At 45.7% G+C, this 16,496-nt stretch overlaps 1 protein-coding gene across 1 annotated transcript in view; it reads left to right on the top strand.

Annotated features, from left to right (window-relative positions):
* Window positions 1–1,356: 1,356 nt before the first annotated feature.
* Window positions 1,357–16,496, top strand: part of OTUD7A (OTU deubiquitinase 7A) — a 468,621-nt gene continuing 453,481 nt past the window's right edge. Inside the window, exon 1 of the mRNA XM_063142461.1 lies at window positions 1,357–1,364. The gene's annotated coding sequence lies outside the window, so the exon portion shown is untranslated. The remainder of the gene's footprint in view (window positions 1,365–16,496) is intronic.

Below are 16,496 nucleotides of genomic sequence, written 5' to 3'. Positions count from 1 at the left end.
CCCCCTTGGTCCCTTACCGGGCTCTGCCGCCTTCGCCGCATGGGCGGCGATGGCGGCAGGGCCCGGTAACCCCCCGCCCTCCTCTCCCTTACCTGCCTCCGTCCGCGGTCCGTCAGCGTCTCCAATTGAGCCTGTGGTTCCAGCAGGAAGTATGGGCCAGAACCGCGGGCTCAATTGAAGACGGCGACGGACCGCGGACGGAGGCAGGTAAGGCCCCCCTCCTCCTTACCAGGCCCTGCCGCCGTCACCGCCCTATGGGGGGGGGGACCGGAGCTCCGATCCGGATCCGGAGCTCCTAGCGGAGCAGAGTGGGCACAGGCGGAGTGGGGGCGGGGCGGAGTGGGCCAATCCGAAAATGGCAGATCTTAAAGTGAAGCAGAGTGGGGGGTCCGTGCACACCCCTAATTTTAACACCTAAATTTAAACTTTGCTGTTTTAATTCTGTATTTTAATCCTATATTAATTTCTGCTGCGTGGTTTTATCCTGGTTGTGCTTTTTATATTGCATTTTGTATTTGGGTTTTTAGGTTGTTGGATGTTTTATTATGGTTTTAATGGTTTTAATTTTTGTGAACTGCCCAGAGAGCTTTGGCTATTGGGCAGTATAAAAATGTAATAAATAAATAAACCCTTGATGCTGGCTCTGCCTGGACTTTGGTGAGATCTGGATGAATACTCTCCAGCTGGTGTGGGCAATTCCACCAAAGTCTTCTTACTTCTTGGTACTGATCCTTGCTTGCTTCCCTTGCAGGTGTGCCAAGGAGGCGGCTGGTCATCCCATCCCATTGCAGCTGGACAGGCCCAGTGGGCTGTGAGAAGTTGGTTGGGGAAACAGCCCATCACTATACAGATGCTTCAGGGTGCTCGCCACAATAGGTGCTGGACCCCTCCCTCTTTGTACTGACCCCGCTCACTGTACCAAATTACCATGGCTCTCCAAATCATCCCATTGAAACCCCCCCTCCGCCCCGAATACTATAGCAAGGAGTAAAAGGGGAAGTTGCTCTCAATGTGCTGAATGCGAGGTCACTCCAGAAATTCCTGATCAGCCCCACAATTGGAAACTGATCAATTCCACACTCCATCAATTAGAATTAACCCAAAGAGTTTATTGATTTACTTATTTATTTATTTATTACACTTATATACCGCCCCCATAGCCAGGGCTCTCTGGGCGGTTTACAGAAATTCTAAAATTGAGGGGAAAAACAAGTATACAAAATTTAAAATTTTAAAACACCGAACATACACACATAAAGCATTAAAAACCATTAAAAAACTAAACATGTGGGTGACTAAGATGTGCTGCCATATGCATTTTATACTTACCGTTGTTTCCCGCCTCGGTCAAAATGGAGAGGCGGGTAAGAAATTATTATTATTATTATTATTATTATTATTATTATTATTATTATTTTATTTCTTACCCGTCTCTCCAAATGGATCGAGGCAGAGAACAACAATAAGCATAAAATACTGATTAAAAACATGGTATTCACTGTTTGAAAACATCCTAAAAGCATCCTAAAAACATACTAAAATATCCTAAAATTCCACTGGATAGGCCTGCTGGAAGAGACCAGTCTTGATAGCTTTCTTGAATGCTAAAAGGCCGTCAAGCTGATGAGTCTCTTCCGGCAGAAGAGAAGGTCCTCTGGGTAATGGTGTTGGTGGTGTTGGTTGTTATGATGATGCAGTGATGCTTGAATCATTGGGGTGGGGAGTTGGAGGGCTCTTAATGAAATCCACAAGCCCCACCCCATGGCAGCTCCCAATTTTAGCAAAATAAACCCTCCCCCATTCCACACACCCTGTAGCTTTCTTTCAAATGTTCGTCAGGGTGCTATTGCAGAAGGTAATGAAGGTGAGAGCGCTTTCCCTGCCCTCAAAGAACGTCCAACTGGTCTGGTCTGTAATCCTGACCTGTATATCAAAGCCTTGAAAGTGAAGTTCATGATAAAAAAAAAACCCCAAATATTACATTAAACAATCTTTATTACACACATAATATAACTCTCTCTCTCTCCCCCCCCCCACACATTTGTGTGTGTTCTTCTGTGGCAGGTGAAAATATGTCTTCAGAACATAAACGACTTTTGCATTGTTAGCAAGCGGTCCGGGGGCGCAGGGTGGTGAAAGGAAAATAGCTCATAGCTCTCTTTTTTTCTCAACAAAACTTTTGTACTCTTCTGGGGCCCTTAAAGAAAGACTAAATAATAGTTACGGCAAAGGATATGGTTGTGTCTGTATTCCTTGTTGCTTCTAGAATTGTCGGATTGATTCCAACGAGACAAAAACGATACAAATGCTTTGCCAATCTGGATCAGGACCGACTGTGTAGTTTTTATCTGAGCGGCTGTTCCTTTTTCCTTCCTTTTCTTTCCAAAAGACACTTTAGAAACAATAGGAAAACACACACGCTAGGTTTGTTTCTGTTTTAATTTGCGGGGGGGGGGGGGCTCTTGTTAATTTTGCTAAGAGGCCTGTTTATTAACTCACACTCTTCCGGCTTTGTTGAACGTTGGTTGTTGACAACCAGAGAATGTCAAGCCCTCAGCGCTAATAATTGCTTAAGGATCCCCTGACTCCAACAAACCCGGACTCCTCCTTACAGCTCAAAACCCCATGCTGCAGCATGCCTAGCTGGGAAACAGGAGAATGTGGTGGAGGGCGGGGGGGGGGGGGCAGGGGCTTGGGAAAAAAGAAGTGTGTGCGTGTGTGTGTGGAAACCTGAGCGTTTCCTTCTGAAGAATTTTTGATTTTCCTCTTTAACAAAGAAATGTCTGAGATTCAAAGAAATAGCTTTAAGTGATATTATAAAATAGAATACCGAGTGCCATGTTCAGAATGACTCTTTGCTTTGAATGTCAGTGCCTTTTTTTCTCTTTTCTTTTCCTCCCCCCCTTTTTTTTTGATTAGAGGGGGAGATTTTGTGTGTGTGTGTGTGCGTGTGCGTGTGCGCTCGTTCTTGATCTAAGGATTGAAGAGGAAAACATGCTCCACGCATTTAAATACAGCGCGAGCGCATTCACCGCAACGTGTCGGAGATAAAGCAGTTCCAGAGCTGCCTGCAGGCGGCACCTGCTTTTCTGCGGGTCAATGCCACCGTTCTCTTAGATCGCTGCTGCTGCTGCTGCTGCACCGCTCGTGTGGCTGTGCCTTTATTAGGTCTAATTAGGCAGGCTGTCACTTTTATTGGTGATGGGGAAGGAAGATAAGTAGATTACTCGTGTCATCCATCTCTATCCGGACGCATCTTTAAAAAGAGAGAGAGAGAGAGAGAGAGAAAGTCAAAAGTGCTTGCTGTGGGCCAGATAACGCATTCTGCAAGAGACTGAGGGACAGAGAGAGAGAGAAAAGAATAGAATAGAATGAAATAGCAACCCAAAGTGTCTAACCCTCTTTCCTTCGGCACTTTTGATGTATAATTTCAACCCCATGGAAAGTTGAGTTGAGGAGGTACAGGCCTCCTTTTTGTTCATAGAGAGAAGTCTGCCTCTAACAGGTCTGCAATGTCCAGGAGATGAAAAATAAATAAATAAAGCTGCTTAAAATTCACAGGTTGGTCTGAAAGTTAGCTCAAGCTAAGAGTGCACAATGTGAGGTGGGGTGAGAACAAAAGTTCTTTTGGAAGGCTATGGCCTCCATCAGACAAGCGTTTTATTGAACGTTCATAACCACGCCCTCACGGATTCTCGCAGGACCCTCTCCTGACACCGTCTGCCTCCCACTCCTTCTAGCCTGCTTTGTGCCAATTTTTTTAAAAAAATACTCCACCCCAGTAAGTCTGATCTATTTTAAAGACAGAAGTTGATGCTAACTCCCCCTGTGTGCAGGAGAAGCAGCGAGATCAAAACGGCCCACTGAACGGCCCACATGGACGTTGTTGACATCTTTGAGGGACAAACGCACGGGCGGAGAAGTGACAGTAAGCGAACACGATTTCCCCCTGTGTGATGACGCTCTGTATCTCTTGATTTCTCTAACACTGAGCCATGATGCAGGCTTTAGCGAAAGCATCAGAAACTCGCAGATTAAATTTTAGGCTTCTGTCCTGCTAGATTAAATTTTAGGCTTATTCTGTCCACAATAAAATCATTGTGGATTTTATACACAATGAAGGTCAGCACAAAAATAATCATGTATTGTCACAATGGAGACATTCTTTTTTTGACTTATATTTTGTTCCCACCCTCTCCTCAAGGCTCCCAGGGAAAAGGATTGTGCATCAGCCTTCAGTTGGTAAATTGGAACCCACAAAGCCATCACGCCCCAATGGATTGCACCAGCAACCACCACCATTTTCTTTTGCTTAAAATATTCTTTTATGGAAAGGAGCATGGCAGTTACTCCTCCTCAGCTCTGCTTGATCTCATATGGCAGCTAAGCCTGGGGTAGCACCTGTCATTGGCTCCAGGCTCCAGCAGTCCCTGCAAGAGGAAGTAGCAAGAGGCTACTGGAAGCCTGGCCAACAGCTCCCCCTTGAGGCAAACTGTATGTTACGTGAGAGATCCATGATTGGATATACTAACTGTAACGGAAGTCAGGGTCCACCTGACAACCCTGCAAGGTAGGCTCCTGGACCAAACGTCCCCAAGCAACCCACCTCCCTAGCCTCGTCCACAACTGGGATGAACCAGATGTTCAGGGAATAACACACAGACACACATTTAGGGACCAAAGCAAATTTATTGCAATGACTAAAACTAACACGTAAGGCCTTGGTTGGTAAAAGACTCTTAAAAAAGGAAAGGGGGGGAAGGGAGATGAGGAAGAGGGGAGTGAGGAGAGAAGGTGAGGAAAAGCTCTAATAATTAGCCATTACCCCAATAAACAGTCATCCATCCCCACACCCAGCCGGAACAATGGCTGGCCTTCTCCAAGATACCCACACACGTTAAAACATAAAAAAACCTTTCTAACTCTGAGCAAACCCCTCCTGGTTGCCTCGGACCTGATCTTCCCACTTGACGTACACACGCACCACCGAGGAAGATGGAGGGTCTTCTTCGTGGGGCTTTTTATCTCTTTTTGGGACCCCCTGTCCCACGACCCTGGCAGACCAACCAGCGCCGTTCCTGGGCTTTGGCCCACCCCTTTCCATAGGGGCCAGGCCCACCTCTTTTACCCACGGCTGAATCCCGTTAGCTTTTCCTCCACCCTGATAATCTCCAGGTGACTGGTTCGAGGCAGGGATGACCTTGGCTGGCAGCCACCAACTCTCACCTTCCCCACCCAAGCCTGGCACAGCCAGCTTGAAACAATAGACCATGCATAGAGGGCAGATTTTACAACCACATCGCAACAGCAGTTTAGAGGCACAAATTTGCACCCCTGTCCTTCACACTAACATATTTATTTTCTCTTAAAACAGTCATGGGAAGACCCGAATTGGATTAGGGAGGGACTTGTAGGGAAAGGGAGGGAGGCAGGCCAGCAGGTATGGGCACCCAATGAGATACTTAGGGGACATGGCAGGTTGTGAATTGTCCTTGGACATGGACTAATTCAGATTTATCCAAGCCCAATTCTGAGCCACGCTAGGGGAGTTCTCATCAAGCGGCACATGAAAGACAAGTATCAATTATATGCGTAGACCAGCCTATGCGGCAGAGTCTTGCTATTTACTGTTTTACTCTGTACAGCACCATGTACATTGATGGTGCTATATAAAATAATAATAATAATAATAATAATAATAATAATAATAATAATAATATCAGTTGGGCCAGGTGAACATGTCATTTCATTTCTTAAATAAGAATTTGTCAAATTTTGCAAAGTTCTTCGTACTTATTAGAGAAAGAACCTGAGATCTGAAGAACCCGAATGCGTGAGAAAGCAAAGCAGACAGATTGGCTCATGTATATATATGATATGTGAAAAGATGTGTGTGAGCTTGAAGGAAGAATGGGCAAAGAGAAGGAATATCACACACACACACACATCTTTGACCTTACACACAACTCCACTTATGCACAAATACTACGATTCAACCTCAAATCAGTGGGCATCATTATATATTGGGACTCTCAGAGCATGGGGGAGGCAAGGAACCCGTGAAGTCACATCCAGAGAGCATCTCTGCCATTTCTTCACACGAGATGGTACCACCACCACTGGGGCCGAGGGTCTTGTGCCCCGTGGAGGCACCTGGGCAACGTCAGAACCGAGCACACGTTAATTTCCCCCCCTCTCCATCCCCCCCCCCGTGTGTTTCAGCAGGCAGGCGAGGGGGAGGTCACATTCCACTGCAGGTAACGTTACCAGTTTGTTAAGCACATTTTAAAAGAGACATGCGGCATCTTAATGGCCATTTAACAGCATTGGCGATCAACAGCCTCCACTCCCCACGCCTGCGGGGCTGGATTGCAAGCGTGGTTAAATATTTAAGAGCTGTTCATTACACGGTGGAACTGTGACAACAGAACATCTGCATATTTAAGAAAGTGCAAGTTTAAAGATCCTTCTTTTCTTTTCTTTTTAAAAAAAAATCTGCTACAGTAAACATGAAGGACGGATGTTTGTCTGGCTAAAGAGGCATAAAAGAGCTTCGGCATTTGTAAATCTGTTTTTGGCAGTCTTGGTTACCTGGAAGTAGGAGATGTGGACTGAAGATGCTGAAATGCTGATCACCCTTAGCCCAGGGTTGTTGTTTTTAGTGTGCAGTTGGACACAAAATGTGCAGTTGGGGGGGGGGGGGAATGTGCAGTTGGAAATCTGATAATGTGCAGTTGAAAAAAGTGGTGGAAAAAATACGACATGTGTTATGTGTTTATTAAGAACTTAACAATAGACAAGAGCCCTTGATGGTGTGACTGATGTTGTTGGATCCTGTGACAGTGTTGCCTGAATAGATGTGGGGGCAGAGTTGGCACTTAGGTGTATTGCATGGTCTGGTCCCTCTGTCTTTGTCTCTGTCCTGTGTACTATTGCTGATGAACATCTGCTTCAGGGCGGGAGGTAGTCTGTAGGCCAGGCCTGGTCTGCCTCCCAAGGCTTGTGAGAGAGAAGTGTCTGTGCTGATGATAGGTTGGAGTTCACTGATGATCCGTTGCAGTGGTTTCAATTGTAGGTGACAACCAGTGGTGTCCTTCTCTTGGTCTGTCATCCTTCCTGGGTATCTGAACGGCCCTGTCGATCTGTCTTTAAGGTGCTACTAGTGTTGGTGATAATCTGTCCTGTCTTGAAAGAGAAATAATGTGTTTGGCTTCAGTGGAGGTGGGGGTCTGACAGGGCATTTGTGTAGTTGGAAATTTTGCTTTAACGACCCTCCAAGATCAGAGGGCATCTACCTCCAAATACGGCACCAAATATCACCAGTTCCTGGGGAGCAGCAATGCAGGGTGAGGGAGTGCCGTGGCATTTAGGCCCTGCTTCTCTGCTTCCTGGAGGCATCTGTTTAACTACTGTGGGAAAATAGGATGCAGGGCCAGCCCTACCATGAGGCAGAGTGAGGCAGTCGCCTCAGGCAGCAAATGCTGGGAGGCAGCAACAAAGTGTCAGAAGAGAGAACTGAGCACCCTGTGGCCTGTTCTGTGTCCCCTAAGCTAAGCCACTGCCTTCAGGTGCAGTGGAGGATGTTGTCCCATCATCAGAGTTGAAAACAGATTCATTTGCCACGCTGGCTGGGAATGTTGGGAGTTGTAGGCCAACGTATCTGGAGGGCACCAGCTTGGAAAAGGCTGGATTACCATCAGCTCGAAAGAGCAGACTTTAAAGAGATAAGATTGTTCAGAATACAGTCAAAATGCCCCTTCCTGGCAAGGCCGGAGCTGAGGCCTGCAAGGGGCTGCATGTGAGGACCACCAGCTTGGAAAGAGACCCCGAGGAGCTGATGGGTAGGTTAAGCAGCTGCCCTTCTCCTTCTGCCGCTCCACTTGTCAACCTGGTCCTTTGCTCTCTGAACCTCCCCACTGCTCTGTGTTTCCCTCCAACTCCACCAAGGCTTCGGCTGGCACCTTTTCAGGTCTCTCTGCTCCCCCAGCAAACTTTTCTTTCCTTGTTCTAGCCTTCCACCTCACCCGTGTCTCTCCATTCATTCCTGCTGTGTCCCTAACTTCGCTACACATCCTTCTTCTGTGGTCCCAGACAACGTCTTCTCTGTCATCTCTGTCTGCCTCTCTCTCTCTCTCTCTCTCTCTCTCTCTCTCTCTCTCTCTCTCTCTCTCGTTGTCATTTCCCTTGCCTTATACTTCATTCTAGGAGCTCCTCAGAGCTCCCCAAGCTCCCCGTGTCTTTCATTTCTTCATCTGACTTTCATATTCCCATTTCTGGGTCTCACAGCTCCCTTGCTCTACATGTCTATTTCTTCCGGCCATGTAGCGTTGCTTCCTTAGTTCTCTGGAGCATTAGAGAATTCAGCAAACTTCTCCTGAATCACATGAATGGGACGACGGCACTGTGGTCCCGACAGCAGACCCCCCCAGCCCCCAGTTTGGATGTTACCAGAGGCAGCCTTCATGAGCTGGAGGACTGGGTGGCCCCTCCACTCCACCATACACCCCAAAGAACATGCAGGTGGGCCTTCCACACCACCAGCAGAATGCACAGAACCCAGGGCATGTGCAAGTCCTCCCTCCCCCTGTCCAAAAACAACAACAACAAAAAGAGTAGAAAGTTTTGGGGTGGAGGCTCCTGCAGCTGGCAATTCTTTGAGGTGTTGGTAGCAGAGATAGCTCATGTGCTCCTCCACCTTATGATAGTTCTCGAGTAACGTATGAATCAAGTTCTGCCATCTCCATGTTGAGCAAAACACATTCCATGGGCCCCTTTCTCTCAATCTATCCTTTCACCACCATTGTCAGCTGCTGCTCTTCCTCCTCCTTCTCTTTCTCATCATCCCTACTTGTCAGGCAGGAAGCCAGTGAGCAAGTAGGCAAGTGGCCATCACTTGCTCCTCCTTCTTGCAGCCACCTAGGCATCTCTAGCTTTGGGGCAGAGCTAGAGGTGGGTGAAGAAGCAGGTTGCAATGGTGAGGGGGAGGGGCAACCCTAGCAGGGTCTGTTGGTGTGGGGGCCCCTTGGGAGGTGCCCAATCATACCCACCATTTATTTATTTATTTATTTATTTATTTATTTATTTCATTTCTATACCGCCCAATAGGCGGAGCTCTCTGGGCGGTTCACAAAAAATTAAAAACATTCAAAGTATAAAACAACAGTATAAAACCATAATATAAAATACAATATAAAAGCTCAACCAGATAAAAACAGCAGCAATGCAAAATTACAAATTTAAAACACCAAGTTAAAATTTATTAATAGACTGTTAAAATGCTGGGAGAATAAAAAGGTCTTCACCTGGCGTCTAAAAGCATATAATGTAGGTGCCAAGCAAACCTCCTTAGGGAGCTCATTCCACAGCCGGGGTGCCACAGCAGAGAAGGCCCTCTTCCTGGTAGCCACCTGCCTCACTTTCTTTGGCAGGGGCTCATGGAGAAGGACCCCTGAGGATGACCTTAGGGTCCAGGCAGGTACATATGGGAGAAGGCGTTCCTTCAGATAGCCTGGCCCCAATCCGTTTAGGGCTTTAAATGTTAATACCAGCACTTTGAATCGGGCCCAGACCTGGACTGGCAGCCAATGAAGCTGGAAAAGGACTGGCGTGATGTGGTCTCGTCGGCCAGTCCCTGTTAGTATGACTTCCCTAGAACTTAGGCCTTGTTACAGCAGGGTAGGTGGACTACCAGTTCCCAAGTGGAGGTTTTAACTATCTTGATGACACACCTTGGATCCTTCCATTTCGGCTTTTCAGCCCTCCTGTTCCCAAACACGCTTTCCTTTACTAGCAGCATTTTTGGTGAGCCGTCAAAGTTCGCCAACTGTACAGTTCCTCACTAGCATCAAAGGCTTGGGATACTTTTCTCCATTGCTCTTGATCCTGAGATTGGTGGGAGGAATAAAGCAAGAGAAGGCAAGAAATCCTCTATAGAGAACTAGATGTCTTGTGGAAGACTTTCACATTAGCCAAAAAGAATTAAAATAAAACACAACTCTTTTTCAAACAGAAAGTCCTACATTGTGGTACAAACTGTGGAATGAGCCGCAACTATTTCAAATCCCCTTGAACTTGCAGTTTTATCGTCTGTGTGTGAAGTAAAGTTTAGAGGGGTTTTTCTGATCCCTGCTTTCTACTAAATTACCAAGTCTCCAAGTGTCTTTCTTTTCAGCATTCTTTTTTTCTGATTGCAAATGTCCCCCGAGTTCTCCGCCCGCCCCGTACACACACAAGAAAGGGTTCCTTGGTGGCTCAGGAGAAGGAAATTTGAGTTTGTGTTTTTTGGCGTCCAAGATTGACAAATGGGTTTTAGGCCGAGGTGCTGTCTTCAATTATTAACGAAAAATATTGTATTACCAGAGGCAAATCCAACACCGAATACCTCTTCTGAGCCTCTGGCAACTCGCAATTTCACCGTTGTCTGCAGAGCTCAGAAGAAAATTCTCTTTTCCCTGTTCTCCCCACCTCAAAAGACTTCAGTGAGGTTTGGCAGGATAGCTCTCACCAATGTCTCGAGTAAGGTGCTCGTAATAAATAAAAAAATGACTGTGGCGTGCTGTTACATTGCCTCGTTTTGCAGGAATTAAAGCATTCTTCCTTGGCTATTGCAGTGATTTAGACACGGGTTAATTAAACATTTACATACATGTGCTCAACAATATATCGTATGGTACGATAATACGCGCTTTAATCAGAATCTGTGGGTGTTGTGTGTTTGCTTGTTCCATGTTAATTGGCTTCACGCTGGCTCCTAGCTTAGGTATTTGGCTAGATGGAAACAGAATAGACGTGGTGTTTTAAATATTTTAATTAGGACCAGAAGTTCCCGGCTCGCTCATTTCTCATTGGGTTGTTTTTCATGCATGAATAAATTAGCTAGCATGGAGGCACTTTGCAGAAAATAGTTGCCCTCCAGCCATAAAATGAGTCCTGTTCATTAATACTTTAATGAAATTAGCTGTGAGCAAAATATTACTCCTTTTAACTGTGTTCTAATTTCTTAATTTTAATTAGGCACATAATTGTAGTGTGCAGAAATGATCTTAAATGTGCACCAAGAAAAGTTCCATCACTGTGGACCTTCACCATGGCTGGAACTTAAGCACAACTCACAGTGTGCTTCGGTTTGCGATTTCTCCTGCTCTCTCTTTAACCGGGACCCTCTTTTTTCCTCTCTGTTTTGCCAGGCTCGGTGGTGGCGGCGGCGGCGGCGGCGGATGCTGCTGCTTCCAAAGGTTTTATTCTTCATTTATGTCTGTTTACAGCAAAGAAGGCAAAGCATCCTGTGGCACCTTATGACAGACTAATTCACTGCAGGCGGCAAGAGCATATTTTGGAGAAGGCATGTGTGTGTCCTGCTAGAGTCTCTCAGGTGACTCAGGACTGGTTTAATTCAGTGCAGAAGTCATGCTCCTGACTGCTATACCACAGTCAAGCAATCAGCAATAGGCCTCAAAATCCTACATTTGCTTGCTTGCCCCTCTTGACTGGAGTATAAATACTGCTTGTTCTACCCCTCTTAGAAGCCTCGTGTGGCGCAGAGCGGTAAAGCAGCAGTTTCTGCAGCTGAAACTCTCCCCACAGCCTCAGTTCGATCCCAGCGGAAGCTGGTTTCAGGCAGCCAGCTCGGGTTGACTCAGTCTTCCATCCTCCTGAGTTCGGTAAAATGAGTACCCAGCTAGCTGGGGGAAAGGTAATAATGGCCGGGGAAGGTAACGGCAAACTACCCCGCTATAAGGCCTGCCAAGAAAACGTCAGAGAAAGCTGGCGTCCCTCCAAGAGTCAGTAATGACTCAGTGCTTGCACGAGAGGTTCCTTTTCTTTTCCTACCCCTCTTCCCAATTAATTATGGTTAAGCTATGCTATGCAGTTGTGGTTAAGCATCAGTAGCGACATTAACTATAGTTAAGGCTAATTAGGGTTTCCACTTAACCAGGTAGCCCTGAGCCAAAATGACCCCCACACACACACACAAACACATTCAACACACACACACACACACTCTTTAAGCAGTCAAAAGACACCTCCTTTTTAGTGGTTTTTTTGGTCACAGAACATGTTCACCTATTCATTACCCTCTCTTGCTTTCAGTTGACCTCATTGGCCCTCCATGACATCATCACAAGGTCAGATTGGATGGGCTACATGGCATTGGGCCATCATGCCATCCATTCTATGATGCCTGATTGGATGGGATTGCTTGGAATCCAGGAAGCAGTGCCTTCACTCAGCATGGTCCTCAGATCATAAGAAGAGCCCTGTATCATCACATAGTCAAATCTTCCTGGCGACAGAGAGTTGTGATATCGCTCTGTGTGTTTCCTGAATATCAGGGCTCACTGATATGACTAAACCAGAAAGGAGAAAAAAGCATCAGCCAAGGATACCGAGGCATGAAAACAGAATTAACAGAAGGTAAACCTTTGCACAAAACGTTTTTCAAGAGATAGCCCACCAAAATAGCTATTTTTGACCTGGATATGGAACCTGGGGAATATACAAAGCCTGATTAAGTAGGAATTGTGGTTAGAGTTAACCGCATTACACTGGTGACCCAATGCCTAATTCTATTTAAAGTAGGCAGATCGAATTTGTATTCCAGAAGGCAGCATGTGCTGACAGGGAATGAGCAATTCTGCTACCCACTCCCAATTGCTTAACTATTGCTTAAGAATTAGTCTATAGCTCCCAACAATATCAATAGGATGAAGAAAGGGAAAGGCAACCCTCCTGAAAAGCTTTTAAGAGGTTTTCCCACCCCCTTGATAAAGACTCATGTCAAAACACATTGGGAACACAACCAATTCAGCTATCTCTTTTTTAATTTTGACTACAATGACCAACCCTTCCCAAACAGGCTGAGGATGATGGGAACTGTAGTCCAACACATCTGAACCAGGTTGGGGAAGGATGCCTTAGAACTAAATGAGTTGGAGAGGAGGACTCTTGATTAGAATGCTCAAAATCTCCATATCTATCATGACCATGTAGACCTGCAGTGACCTGAACAACATGGCCTCAAAGGATGAAGAACCAGTGGTACCAAGGGAAGAGGTACTGGGCCTGAGCATCGCTGCGGAACTAGAGACCCCTGAGTGCAAGGTATCAGAGACCTCTGATCCAGAGGCCCTCAACCTTGGGCAAACAACGGTGGCTCCTGAGCTCAGCTCCAGCACATGGGTACTACGGCCACCTCCAAGTGCTCCACAATCCATGGAGCTGGTGTGCCAATGCAGACAGCATGCTTGGCAAGAGCTGTTCAAGGCACAAAGCAGTGTGAGGCTTCAGGCCAGAGGCCAGCTCCTTTGGGGTTCTCCACTTTGTAGGAAGGGGTGGAGTCTGAAACACGGCTTCAATCTAGGCTCAGACCTTGTTGGAGCAAGTGGCTTGCTGGGAGCTCTCCCTGGTGCTGCAGCATCCAGCCTGCCTTGCTGCACTGCGCTCCTGCCTCAGAATAGAACACAATGAATTAACATGCAAAACTCGGTGAGGGCTTTGGGTCGGTGTGGGGGGATACCTTCATATAAGCTTCACCATGGCTTTGCGGGGACTTGGGGAAGAAGGCTGACAAATTAGATCTGGTATTGGTTATCCTTATAAACATATCTTGTATTGATGAAAGACCACCTTTCAGGCATTTAGAGTAATGCTTAGAAATGAGACAGACATTAGAAGCGGCTGTAAGTTAGGACATTGGTCCTTTAGGACCAGTATTGTCTATAGTACCTGGCAGAGGCTCTTCAGGCTCTAAAACCAGGATCATAGAACAGTAGAGTTGGAAGGGGCCCATAAGGCCATCGAGTCCAACCCCCTGCTCAATGCAGGAATTCACCTTCAAGCTTCCCTGACATGTGGCTGTCCAGCTGCCTCTTGAATGCTTCTGGTGTGGGAGTGCCCATGACCTCCCGAGGTCATGGGTTCCATTGTCATACTGCTCTAACCTTCAGGAAAGTTTTTCCTGATGTCCAGCCGGAATCTGGCTTCCTGTAACTTGAACCCATTATTCTGCACTCTTTCTGGGCATACCTGAAGATAATGGGGATTGAACCGGGGGGGGGGGGCTTTTGCATGCAAGCAAGTGCTGGAGCTACATCACTTTCTTCTTAAGCCTTTGTAAGGACTGCAGTGATTTTGACGCAGCTCTATGCATTTCCATGTAACGGATGGGAGCACTTAGGCAAAATAGACTTTTGACTAAGGACATTCGGGGAACGAGGGATTTGAACCAGGAGCTTATCAGCCTAGAGAGCTTACACTCCTGTACAATACATGGCGTCATACCAGTCTTCTAGGACTTACCGTTCTTAATTTATTTATTTGCTTCCTGTCTTTCTCCCAGGATGGAACTCAAAGGGGAATAAATAAAGTTCTCCAGGTGATGGTCTCCAACCCAGTTCCAAACCTGCTCAGCTACAGCAAGGCAGCTGCACCACGTGCCACCAGACCATGACCTGGAAACAAGCGTAGTACTCTTAATTTCTAGGTTCACAAGGCTTGAGCTCTAATACTGTGCTTATGGCTTGGGATAACATCCTCTTGACATCATCCAGGAGTGGGACTTGAACCCACATTTTCCATTTCACTGTTTCCCATGGAGGCACTAAGCAGCAGCCCCCAGTAAATGTTTTGAGAACAATTCAAGGAAAATAAGCTTTGGGGGAAATCATTTCAATTTGTTCTTACTTAAAATGTAGGATATTTAAACCGCTCTTGTTTTTAATGTTGCTTTCTTGCAGTTTTGCTGGAGTTCCTGAACAAATCTCTGTTTTGACTCTTCCGTTCTCCTTGACAAAACAATGGCGGCCTGGTCTGTATTTAAGAGGGACAAACGTTTGGGCATTTGAAAACTGGCACCATTTAGCACTCGCTGAAATGAGATGCCTTATTGAGATCCTTTTTCCTTCCCTTTTTTCTTTTTTCCTCTGCATTTGTGTGGCCTGCCGTAACTGGCACCTGCTCTAAATAATATTGATATTTCTTAGTTAAATAATATATTAGGCTAATTGTAATACTTCATTATACCCACAATTAAGTGAGCTGAGGTTAGTTTACAATTAATACTAATATTGGTTGATATGTAATTTGAATGTAATTTGCTGCTGTTAGCAGATTGCCACCGGAAACATGGAAGCTAGGGGACTTCCCCATTCCCTTGGCAATCTTGTTTTTCAAGATAAACAATTTTAAATAAAGTGGGTGTTATGCTCAGATAATTAATACAGTCATTAGATTAAGCATTCTCTTTCACTTTTGACCACTTCATTGTCAGAATGGTTTTCTCTCTCTCTCAAACACACACACACAGACACACACACACACCAGCGAATCCATTCCAGTTAGTAAAATGATCACACTGTAAACCTTTTGTTTAAATGATGTAAGGAAAACTCCCATGAGTGAAACAAGTGAGACTTTTTTTTTAATTGAAATGCATTTTTAAATGCCATTAGTTCAACATCAGTGTGCAAATCCTGTTCCAGTGTTGCTTTCCCTGGCAGCCAAGGTGATAAAGTGGATAATCAAAATCCAGTATGTTTTAATGATAATAATTATAAAAATAAAAATTATTTGTTACAACACAAATGCAAATGCCACAAAATACATATAATGATTAAAACATTTAAAACTAATACATTATTAAAAGCACTGTATTAAAAGGCATCTTAAAATTCCACTGGGTGGGTAGGCCTGCCGGAAGAGATCAGTCTTTGTAGCTTTCTTAAAATCTGGAAGACTGTTACATTGACGCATCTCTCCTGGCAGGTCATTCCTTAATCTGGGAGCAGCAAGAGAAAAGGTCCTCTGGGTAGTAGTTGTCAGCCTTGTTTTTGTTGACTAGAGTAAATTCTTCCCAGAGGACCTGAGTGTGCGGGGCAGATTGTACGGGAGAAGGCGATCCCGCAGGTAGCCCGGACCCAAACTATGTAGGGCTTTAAGGTGATAACCAACACTTTATACTTTGCCGGAAAACTAATTGGCAGATTACTCACTTACATAGCAGACTGGTTAGCACTGGTTGCTACCTCTTAGCCTAACTTGCCTACTTTGCAGGGTGATGGTGGAGAAATGGTAAAGAGCTTTGTCTAAGGGTATAGGTGAAGGGGTTTACTGTGCAATCGCCCTGCCTTATTCATGGAATTTTATGGGGAATCCAGATATCAACGTCTTCCATTGGTAACTCCCGTTACCTCCAAGAGATGGGTGGGCCTAAGGAAATGATGGACAGGGCAGGAAGATGGGCAGAAGCAGTTTGTCCCCAAAAGCCATTCAGGTCCTTTCCCTCCACAGTGCCTCTTCCCAATGGCTCCTACTTGACTCTCACCTACTACCCTCCTGTGAATTGGGACGTCTGCAATGGAATTGAATGAGTTCAGATTTCTATGAATCTGATCCACAGGTTACACGCCAGCTAGACTTTTCCCAAGTCGCATGGATTCCAATGACTTGTAGACCAGTTTTTTCTTTCTTTCTAGAATTTTATGCAAATTTAGTCACAC

The sequence above is a fragment of the Elgaria multicarinata genome, chromosome 16, assembly GCF_023053635.1.
Source record: "Elgaria multicarinata webbii isolate HBS135686 ecotype San Diego chromosome 16, rElgMul1.1.pri, whole genome shotgun sequence".
NCBI lineage: Eukaryota > Metazoa > Chordata > Lepidosauria > Squamata > Anguidae > Elgaria > Elgaria multicarinata.
Note: the sequence above shows the minus strand (reverse complement) of the source record. Positions and strands in the feature narration are given on the sequence as shown.